The sequence below is a fragment of the Mercenaria mercenaria genome, chromosome 3 (genome assembly GCF_021730395.1).
Source record: "Mercenaria mercenaria strain notata chromosome 3, MADL_Memer_1, whole genome shotgun sequence".
NCBI lineage: Eukaryota > Metazoa > Mollusca > Bivalvia > Venerida > Veneridae > Mercenaria > Mercenaria mercenaria.
Window position 1 is genome coordinate 93,824,245 of NC_069363.1, and position 12,173 is coordinate 93,836,417.

A 12,173-nucleotide genomic window follows, 5' to 3' on the forward strand; every position below is an offset into this window, starting at 1 on the left:
TTAGTTAAATGCATTGGGCAATCAATGCCGTAACGCAATAACTATTGTCTGACAAAATAAAGCCTGTTCTTAAGATCAGGATTGAGACGAGCGTAAAGTTTATATTTACAATCAATGTTTCCTCCTGGGATTCAAATATGGGGTTAACTTCATTTTTTTACGAAAAAAAAATCAGGCTTAGAGGTTTTTAGGTTCAATCGATGGTGAAGTTTTAACTGAATTAATGCATTTTACTTTGAGACATGAGGACAGCATGTATAACTTGTATAGTGTCATTCGAATAGAGCATGCAACGTGCCGGCAAAGGACATGGTATACCTTGCAATCTTGATTTCTTATTTTTTATCTCGGATGACAACCTCTTTAAATATAAAATGTCACATATTGGATATCAATTAATACTGTTTCATGAATACTAGAAGAAGTTCCTGGCAAAGAATATCCAAAACACCAAGCAGAAAAATAGAACACTAGAAGGTTTGATTGAGTTAGTTCATGAAAGGTAATGAAATGTATAAAACCCCACGACCCAAGCACCAGTATGAGTGGAATTCTGTTATAAAATATGCATGTACTGAATAGACTGAATGGTCCCAAAGGATCAGAAAATATAACAACTTTTACCTAATTGTAAATAATAACAAAATTGCATTGGACAGAATCCTGTTTCCCATGCAAAGACCGTAAACGGGCACAATAACAGAAAGCGGGCACAATATGTTGAATAAACAAATAATGGACAGCCAGAGATTTGACCTCATTTTAGTTATGTTACTAGTATTTAACCATGTGTCGTTGCCATTAGACGGTTATATAGTTTTATCATATAACTGACTGTTTCAAGCTATATAGAAATCGTTATTGCATGTAAATATGGAAAATAAACTCACAAAACGGCAACGACATTCCTTACGTTTATTGGCACTCCTCAGCCTGTATGTGATCAATTCTTTCAATTTGTTTTGATCGTGGAGATTTACAAAACTCGTTAGTGTAAAAGAATGATGTAGGTATTTGTTTGCGCTGAAAACTGAGCTAGTTCTTATACAAATAATTTTATATTCTTTTATTTTTAATTCTAATGTGTGTTTTCATAGGAATTGTGGTTGTTTTCATTTCAGTTTAGCAGGACGAGCTAGATTGTTTGACTGACAGAATAGAGCAGTTAATGAAATGGTGGATAGTTGAATTATAATGGATAAGATAAACAAATGAATATACATGCTTTTTCAGCTTGCCCGATGAAAATCGTCTATGACGTATTGTCGTCACTTGATCGCCGGCACCAGCAATTGTTAAGATTTAAATCCACTTTTTTAAAAACACTATAACAGCTATAGATATGAACCTATATAAACTTGTTTATTATTATTGGGTGAGTGCGTATGCCAAGAACCATACATTTCACTTGCATTTTGTCCGAATTATAGCATTTTAGTGCTTAGAAAATTTGTATTTTTGGATAAACCTTTGAATAAAACAAGACCTGTAGCTCTTAAGTTTATAAACGTCAGTTTGTTCGTCAGTCAGCAAGTGCAGTAATCAGTGTATTCAATGTAAGTACAGGAAGGTCACACGCTATCACCTGTACCACACAAAATTCAGGTTTTATGCCATATGACCGGTTTGAAATTGGATACATTCAGTGTACAGTTAGCATTCCGGCTGTTTGCCTATCATTCAGTGGTACAATTTATAGCGAGCCTCCAGTTACTAGTCATTTATCTAGACAGTTTCAATCAGGAGTCAGTCAGTCAGTATACCCTTCTAGACAATGAGACTGTCCGCCGTGATGCATGAGGCTGATGCACATGTACCAGTCATTCAATTTATAAATCCCTTACGAGGCATTAACCCTTCCATTCATAATACAGGACTGTCAGTCAATCTGTCCGAAGTCCATAAAGTGCAACATGCTTCACGCCCCATAGATACTCTTTCTATATTATGATCTTAATGATTCCTAAGGACTAGAAAATATAAAACATTACGTCCATGTACGTAAAGAGATCACCATACACCATTTAAGGACCATTTAAAGACTACAGTTGTTGTAATAGTTGAATAAATCCAAAAGAAGATATTTTGGAAGAATGGAACACAACAAAGCAAACTATCATACATAGACACAAGTTTATACCTTTTGATGCCAGTTAAAGATGAGTATATAACACAAACTGTAAATTGACTGTGATATGTCTAGTTATATCTAACTTATAAAAAACAACAACGTACATTTTCAAACACATTTGCCTGTGCTGAAAATGTAAAACAATAGCCTAAGAAATAAATACATAAACTAAATAACTACTTGAGAGGGAGTAGACTTGAGGTAGTTAACTAGATCTCCCCAAACCAAAAATGGAACAGGGTAACAAATTACTATAACAAACAACAAAACGTGTACAATATACTGTTAGTATAGAATTAGTTAAAATTGCACATGCAAATGAGCTAAAGTATACTATCAATCACTATCAATTTAGATACTAACACTAATTAAACTGTGTAATGATATGCATAATAGTGTACTAAATATATACTCTTAATAGTATAATAATTGTATATTGTTAATAGCATACTGATTGTATACTGTTAATAATATACTAATTGTATATTATTAATAGTGTACTAAATGTCTACTGTGAACAAACTACTAATTCTATACTATCAAAAAAAAAGTTGATTTGGTATTAGAATGCTTTCAAGAAATGAGGATGACATTGTACAATATGCAAGGAAGTTGAAATGCCTATATTTGATTTTTTAATAAACCATTACTGCATACAAAATAGATTTTCTTTGTAACTGTAAGTGGCAGTGCAGATAACATAAGGGACTAAAGTGCATATAACAAGAATCTGAAAATGGACAGAACAATTACAGATGACAATCAAACAATACTCATGATCAAGAGTTGTATTTTAACTGAAAAACTTCAAAATACTTTATTCAGGTATGTCAAAACCGATTTGGCATCCCTCCATGTATTGAAGATATAACACACTATTAAATCATAAACTCGCAATTGTACAAATACATATGAACACATCGAACTTGTTGTTAGGTTCAGATTCTTGAAATATCGAAATATCTGTCAAATGCAAATATGAAACTAGAAAATATATTGAAATCACTTTTTAAATATTGTCATATGTTACAAAATTGCAGAAAAGACTAACAGGAATTGAATTCTAGGTAATAGGTCTTTTCATTCCTTTAAAAAGTCTCTGACAGAATGTATGAAAACTAAAAATATCATAAAATGTTGCTTTATTGTGATTTACCACCTTCAGTTTGTAAATTAATAATAAGAAATATTAAAAAGAAAAAAAAAACAGTCAAACCTTCCAGAGTTTTCTTTAAAACTGATACGAATCCAGATGAATTACCACTGTTTAACATATTAACCCTGACAAAACTTATAACAGATTAAATGATCATTTAGCACTCAGATCCCACATTAGTCATAAAAACCCACACAAAATCCTAGTTACTAAGGATCATAGATAATTTCTGTCTGTAATAAAACAAAGCAAAGATGACTGCTAATAATTGTTTATTTGCTACACATATTCCACTTGACATTGATATATTTTTGAAAGGTATGAAAAAGATCCGATTATTCTGTTAAAGAAAGAACAACCACACAAATCAAACGTTTTTAAGCCTACTCCAAGAAACGGAAATGAAAATATACTTTGAATTCCAAAGCATTTAAGAAAACTTTGAAGAGCAAGTAATTGGTTGGGAACACACAGACTCTAATTTGACTAACACAAATTGCAATTTTACGAAAACAGATATTTTCCCAGTAGGCACACAAGTTTAATTTATCTTTCAAAATTTTATCATACCTTTTATCATTACATATAAATGTATACTGCTCAGGATTGTCTAAGTTCTGTGATACACTAATAGTACATACTTATAAAGTTTATGATCAACAGAATGCAAAATATGAATTCCTTGCAATGTTAAAGAATAATGGTGTACTAATGGTATACACACCATAGTTTACGAGATAGCATATTATCGATGGTCAACTAGCATACAATACAATGCTATACTAATTGTATACCACAATAATATACTAAACAGTATAGAATTGTTATAGCAATAGTTGTTTGATATTTGTTCGGTGTGACAATATGAAGTCAACAAGTTAATGCTTTTCTGGCAACAATACTTTCTGTTGCCAGATTGACATTTAACATTCAATTGTTATACGAGATATTATCATTTGATGATATATATCTCTGCGGAAGTGAATCGCTGATGAGGGAAAGCTGAAACACACTGCAGTGACATGAAAAGGAGGTTTGATATTTACCTGATATTGTATCGTCATTTTGAAATATAGATTAGAATATTTTATGTAGCCTTGTTGGTTTCTTGCGAGTTGAATACATATATTGAAAGTTTATTGAAGTTTCTTATTGAATTTCAGGTTTTTACAATTACTGAAGATAGCTTGGCACAGAAATAATAATACTAAAAAGAACAACCCAAGACAGTTATATGAATACATTACTTTTACTATTAACAATTTTACTAAAGCAAGCAATTAATATCTAATTTCGTTTAAATTAATGGTTGGCAGAAATTGGTCACAGCTTCACATAAATGTCAATATACAAATACATATGATATAAAGTATATGTTTAAAATGCAGATGTGGAGGCCCTGTGAACAGAGGCCTAATACAGTATACTTGAAACAAACAAACTTCTTATTACACAACGTTAAGATATACTGGTGGAGGCTGACCTAACCGCCGAACCTGGGATCAGAATTCAACGGAGATCAGGTATACAAAATCAGACATACAGAATCAGTAACTACGTTAAACGTTTATATATGACACATACACATTTCACAGTTCTAGAAAACAAACACTGTCATGTTCATTCATCAACATGTGAAAACTGCCAATATTCCATGTGAAGCTGTAACGACTGAAGGCAAGGAAGGTGTAGGCTGAACTTGAACACATAAGATGTACCTGAAATTATAAAGAAAAAGGAGAACACAAGCAAAATAAGGGGAGTGGAGGGTGGGATATTAAACATCAGCAAGTATAAACAATCGAGGATTCCTTCGATAAGAAGCAAAATCAACCCTGGCATCTATTTGCAAACGACCTTCTTCTTCCATGTGCAGAACTGAAAGGACCCAAAAGGAGATTAAATCGCAACAAGTATATTAATATACCAATAAGATATAAGCTAAAACGGGCCTTTACAACAGGATAAGAGCTCCTTCAGTAACAGGTTTTGAATGGTAATCATTAAAAACACATTACTGAAGATAGCTTGGCACAGAAATAATAATACTAAAAAGAACAACCCAAGACAGTTATATGAATACATTACTTTTACTATTAACAATTTTACTAAAGCAAGCAATTAATATCTAATTTCGTTTAAATTAATGGTTGGCAGAAATTGGTCACAGCTTCACATAAATGTCAATATACAAATACATATGATATAAAGTATATGTTTAAAATGCAGATGTGGAGGCCCTGTGAACAGAGGCCTAATACAGTATACTTGAAACAAACAAACTTCTTATTACACAACGTTAAGATATACTGGTGGAGGCTGACCTAACCGCCACATGTCGAGAATTTGGAACAACGTGGAAAATTCTTGACAACCGCCACCAGTATAGCGAAGCAATCCCTGCCTGAGAAGCTGTGCCTAAATAATTTACTGCTAGGAAGGACTGAAGCTTGTGTTGCAGAGTGAATAAAAACAAAATATTTCCAAATTATGACAAGTGCACCCCATCCCTGTTGAAGAGACCCGTCACGGATTCGACGATTTCTGGTTAACGAAAGTATCCACCAATGTATTGTAAAAACAAATGAGCAGCGAAATTATTAACGCGTTTTCTAGCTCTCTCTAATGAAAAATAAGTTAATTACACAGTGAATAACAATCATACCTTGATTGTCTTCAAAAGGAAACAAGTGTAAGATTAAAGGTTTAACTTGCCACAATTTCATACCACCCTGACTCTGACATAGTATGGTCGCATTATGACGCTGCATTACAAGCTGAGAACCCTCAGCTGATTCCTTGTCGTAACGAAATACCGACTTTATCATTGAACATCCAACTATCCAAATATGGGTAGGACGCACTGAAAAGCTGAAAACATTTGTCAACAAAAAATGGGCAAACAGATGGCAGGTACAAATGAAACTGCCAATAGGCTTAAGATCTGAGTGACAACAGCTGACGTGAGAGGATTCTAATGTAAGATTTAAATGCACTTGAATCCGGGGCGCAACGTCCCATTCTTGTAATATCGTCAGCAGTCATGCTGCTGTTGCAGCACCTACTCTGAATGAATGTGGTTTATATGGAATGGCAGTCAAAGATTTCTTTAGAACCCACTAAACTGACAGCGTATGACGGGTAGACCGTTTAAATAAACAAATTAATAGTTTGAAGCACTAGATGGTCGAACAACCATATATCGCTCTATTAAATCCAGGGGTCAAGTAGAACAATGTGCCGGTTGTAAATGAATAGCTACTCCTTCGCCTTTTTCTGATCGGTTTTTTTTTTGATGAATGAAGAATTATGCGAAGTACATCAATACTTACAATACTTACGTCTCCCTCACATAATGCGTGACCTTTAGCACTTATATTCGAGGAGCTTGAGTTCGTGTGTACAAGCTCACATATCCATAAAAATCAAAAATGGGTATTTGCACATATCTATAAAACAGAACAAATTGGTCATACATTCCCTGAATTAGAGCCAGCCAAACAAACATAATTATCCAAGTAATAAAACAGCCTTTCGGATTTCCTCTTGTACCGGACCAGCTATTGTAATAAATTAGCAAACTTTTCCCAATGGCAGCAAGAGATTGCACACTCATAGGTAACGCCTTGTCCGTAAAATAATCCCCTCCTAGTAAGAAGCCTAATAATTTCAAAATCATAATTATGAACCTCAAAAGGCGAAAGGCAAATTTTATGACAATTTTAGCCATTTCGCAATATTGCACTTATGAAACAATAGCTCCGTCACCCTGTCTAAAGAAGTGTACTGAACTGAGGAAGAAGCCGTATCAATAAAAATCATTCAAACTTTAACCCTGCGGGAAGGAAAGATGGCGTATAATCCTCGAGCTACCATCTTTTTTGGCCACAAGACTGATCGCGGATTGCCTGAAATTTGGAACAAGAATTTCTTGAAAAGGAACCGCAAATCTGCTTAACTGCTCTTCCTACATAACTTTCTTATTAGCTACAGCAGAGTTTTGCCTAACGGAAATTAAAGTTTGACACGAAGTTTGGACTCTAGGGCGCTGGTTTTGTAATCGAAACCCTTTGTTAGAACCCTCTAAACATTCAGCTGCCACTTATTATTATGGATATAAAGAAAGATAGACTTGTAATACTGCTAAGTCAATAAGGGTTTTGGTGAGGGAATGGAGGTTAAAGTGACCCTCTTTGAGATGCCGGTTTTGGCTATCTGAAGTTTCCACGTGGTCCAAGTGACGAGTACCTAGAACGATATTGATTGGTAGCTACGTGATTCTGAAAAAATAAATACTTCCTAGAGTGCTTCCCATGACAACGCGTACATCTATGTTCGTATACACAAGCAAATTTGGTACAAATACCTTGAAAACTAAAGTCATACCATTTTCTTGCGCACGGTATATATAGATACTCATGTACATTAAGGACCGGCAATGAATCTATCTTTTTGGCCGGAGCCTTTGACTGAAATTTTAGATATCAGTCTGCTTCAGTAACAAGAAAAAACTCTGACCTTGACTGTTATTAGTGTGATCTGAGCGTGACAATACTGTTTACTCTATGAATTCGCCATTAACCATCGTAAGTTTAACATTTGCTGAAACGTGGTCTCCCAAGTCGTTATAAATGCTCTACATCGGAACCAACTCACCATTTTGTTCAACACTGTCTGAGAGTGCCGCGAATCATCAGCCAAAATGCTCCTTCGCTGCGTAAACACGGGACAATGGTGTTCTGCAACAAGGCACACCACAACCACAAGTTGTTGCGGGTTCAGATTCACCGGTTGCGGGGCTGAAACGGCTGGGTGGCGTTGCGGTGTGGATGTACCATCTGGACTGTGTTGATCTTGACATTATCTAGAAATATTTAATTGTAAACTTGACAATTTGACATAAAGTATATTAATATATTATGTTAATGTGTCGCTAGCCCGGAATAAACTTTGAGATAGAAGGAAAATATGACAAATTTGCAATTTGGCAGCACATCAATTCGAAATCATGTCACCAGCATACACAATGTCTAAATTGGGCAATCAGTCAATTGGACTGAAATGGTCAATCATTTAACAAATGGGCTAAAATAAGTTCATCAATATACATTAGTCATGAATTCAAAATCTAATTACCAACCAACACAATGAATATAATGAGCAACTCTCTTTTTTATGATAGAACATAGCCAAATGGGCAAACACAGTTCATCAATATACATTAATCATAAATTAAATTAAAAATCCGATTACCATCCCAACACAAAGTATATAATCGTCAACCATCCGGTTACCATCCAAAACAAAATATATAATCGGCAACCATTTTGTTAATGATAGAACAGAGTCAAATAGGCTAAACACAGTTCATCAATATACATTAATGTTAAATTCAAAATCCGATTACCATCAAACACAATGGATATAATCGGCAACATACTCTTTTATAAATGACTGAACATAGCCAAATGGGCTAAACACAGTGCATCAATATACATTAATCATAAATTTAAAATCCGGTTACCATCCAACACAATGGATATAATCGGCAACCTTTTTGTTTTCGAACATAGCCAAATGGGCTAAACACAATTCATCAATGCATATTAACTACAAATTCAAAATCCGGTTACCATCCAACACAATGGATATAATCGGCAACCTATTTTTTATTTTTCAAATGACTGAACATAGCCAAATGGGCTAAAAATAAGTTCATCAATATACATTAATCATAAATTCAAAAACCGGTTACCATCCAACGCAATACATATAATCCGCAACCTTTTTAAAAAAATGATTGAACATAGCCAAATGGGCTAAACACAGTTCATCAATGTACATTAACCATAGATTCAAAAATCCGGTTACCATCCGACTAAATGGATATAATCGGCAACCTGTTTTTATTTATTTATTTAATGATCGAACATAGCCAAATGGGCTAAACACAGTTCATCAATGTACAATAATCATAAATTCAATATCTGGTTACCATCCAACACAAGGGATATAATCGGCACACTATTTTTTTTTTTTTAAATGATCGAACATAGCCAAATGGGCTGAACATAGCTCATCAATGTACAATAATCATAAATTCAAAATCTGGTTACCATCCAACACAATGGATATAATGGGCAACCTATTTTTTCTTTTCTTTTTCTTTTTTTTTCTTTTTTTTTAATGATCGAACATAGCCAAATGGGCTGAACACTCAATGTACAATAATCATAAATTCAAAAATTTGGTTACCATCCAACACAATGGAAATAATGGGCAACCTATTCTTTTTTTTTTTTTTTTTTGAAATGATCGAACACAGCCAAATGTGCTAAATAGAGATCATCAATATAAATTAATCATACATTCAAAATCCAGTTACCATCCAACACAATGGATTAAACCGGCAACCATTTTTTTTTGAAATGATCGAACATAGCCAAACGGGCGAAACACAGTCAATATACATTAATCATCAATTCAAAATCAAGTACCATCCAACAATGGAGATAATAGCAACTTTCTTAACTTTCTCTTTTTTTATTAGAAATGATCGAACATAGACAAATGGGCAAAACACAGTTAATATACATTAATCATGCATTCAAAATCAAGTACCATCCAACACAATGGAGATAATAGCAGCTGTCTTAATTTTCTCTTTTTTATTAGAAATGATCGAACATAGCCAAATGAGCGAAACACAGTCAGTACACATTAATCATAAATTCAAAATCAAGTACCATCCAATACAATGGAGATAATAGCAACTTTCTTAACTTTCTCTTTTTTATTAGAAACGATCGAACATAGCCAAATGGGCGAAACACAGTCAATATACATTAATCATCAATTTAAAATCAAATACCATCCAACACAATGGAGATAATAGCAACTTTCTAAACTTTCTCTTTTTTTATTAGAAACGATCAAACATAGCCAAATGGGCGAAACACAGTCAATATACATTAATAATAAATTCAAAATCAAATACCATCCATCACAATGGAGATAATAGCAACTTTCTTAACTTTCTCTTTTTTTATTAGAAACGATCGAACATAGCCAAATGGGTGAAACACTGTCAATATACATTAATCAAATTCAAAATCAAATACCATCCAACACAATGGAGATAATAGCAACGTTCTTAGCTTTATCTTTTTTATTAGATACGATCGAACATAGCCAAATGGGCTTAAAAGAGTTCATCCTTAAGTAGTAATCATAAATTCAAAATCCAGTTACAATCCAATATAAAGGGTAAGGATGTAACCCGCTTTTCTAAGCCAATACGGGCTGATACAATCAGACATTAGCAATTGGGCTAACTACAGATTAAGATCTGAAAGGCTAACTATAGATTAAGATTTGAAAAAAACAGTCATCCTTCTACAAATGACAATTAGTTATAACTCCTTTTTTGTAGAAGGCCAACTTGCTTTATATTCATTCATTTGATTGTATTATTAACAATATTTCTTCTATACAAACCATATACATTAGCCAACAGGACTAAAAATAAACACACTGCAAGAAACGGTGGTATATTGAAAAGTGAACCTACTTATTTCACTCACACATGCGCACTTAATTACTTGATCCGTGCTCATGAAAATTTAACTTTGCATAATATATATGTGAAATGGAAGTATAATTACTTCTGTTTAGAAGAAAATACTTTTCAGCGAGATTAAGTCTGATAAAGTTGCTTAAACCCTCTGTTTTTAAGCAGGTATCATGAATAATAGACTCTTCCACGTGTTTATACTACATATAGTGTAACAGACTACAGTAATAACTCGCCACTTGTATACAGAAATCGTCTGCTACACTGCTAGCATGGATGTTTACACATGTCTATTTTTAACCCTGCATTACAAAGGAATGCATTGTTATCAAAATTCGCGTGGGAAACCACATAATTACCTACATAAATTTGCAAAACATATTACCAATTTAATAATTCATATTACCTTCGAATATCGACCTGCTCTTTTACCTCTCGTTTAAGTGTATACCTTCCAGTAACACAAAAATAAGCACCCCAATACTCCAGGATTAAATTGTAGCAGGTCACAAAACAAACAGTCATTATGATAACTGGAAAGTATAATAGAAAAGCTATTAATCAATTTAATGTTTAAGTCCTTCGGTAATTACACAGATATATCCGTACAATAAATACAAACTATATTACAAATAAGCAAATAATACCAGCCTACCTCCCTGCTATATAAACTGCATAACTTATAGATTTAAATCACTCAACAAAAATCTCAAAATACTATTTAAGTATTCTCTCACAATATCTAAATGCGCATTGAATAAATAAGTCCATATATTAAACATCAGCAAGTATAAACAATCGAGGATTCCTTCGATAAGAAGCAAAATCAACCCTGGCATCTATTTGCAAACGACCTTCTTCTTCCATGTGCAGAACTGAAAGGACCCAAAAGGAGATTAAATCGCAACAAGTATATTAATATACCAATAAGATATAAGCTAAAACGGGCCTTTACAACAGGATAAGAGCTCCTTCAGTAACAGGTTTTGAATGGTAATCATTAAAAACACATTATTGAAGTAGCATGCTTAAGTGCTAATAGTACATTACTTAAATATAAGTTTAAAGGTAGGTGTTAGAACATTGTATGCAACATTTTGCAGTTATTTCCAAATAAATGAAGGTTGTTGATGTCTTCGCTAACTGGGTGATGTGAGAACAATTGTGTAGTTTCGAAAACATATGACAATTTATCCAGTCTTGTGACACCTATGTAAAATACATACCAAATACGACATACACGTTGCCTTTAAAATTATGACCTATATCGTCTTTAAAGCTTATCTTAATACACGCACAGATGAAATCGCCAT

General features: G+C 33.5%; 1 long non-coding RNA gene across 1 annotated transcript; it reads right to left on the minus strand.

Moving 5' to 3' along the window:
* Positions 1-2,119: 2,119 nt before the first annotated feature.
* On the minus strand, positions 2,120-11,871 carry LOC123550822 (uncharacterized). Its single transcript, XR_008370359.1, has 2 exons — positions 11,267-11,871; positions 2,120-8,151 (listed from the first exon to the last, which is right to left on the minus strand). It is a non-coding gene; the product is annotated as an uncharacterized LOC123550822 (long non-coding RNA).
* Between the last annotated feature and the right edge of the window lie 302 nt (positions 11,872-12,173).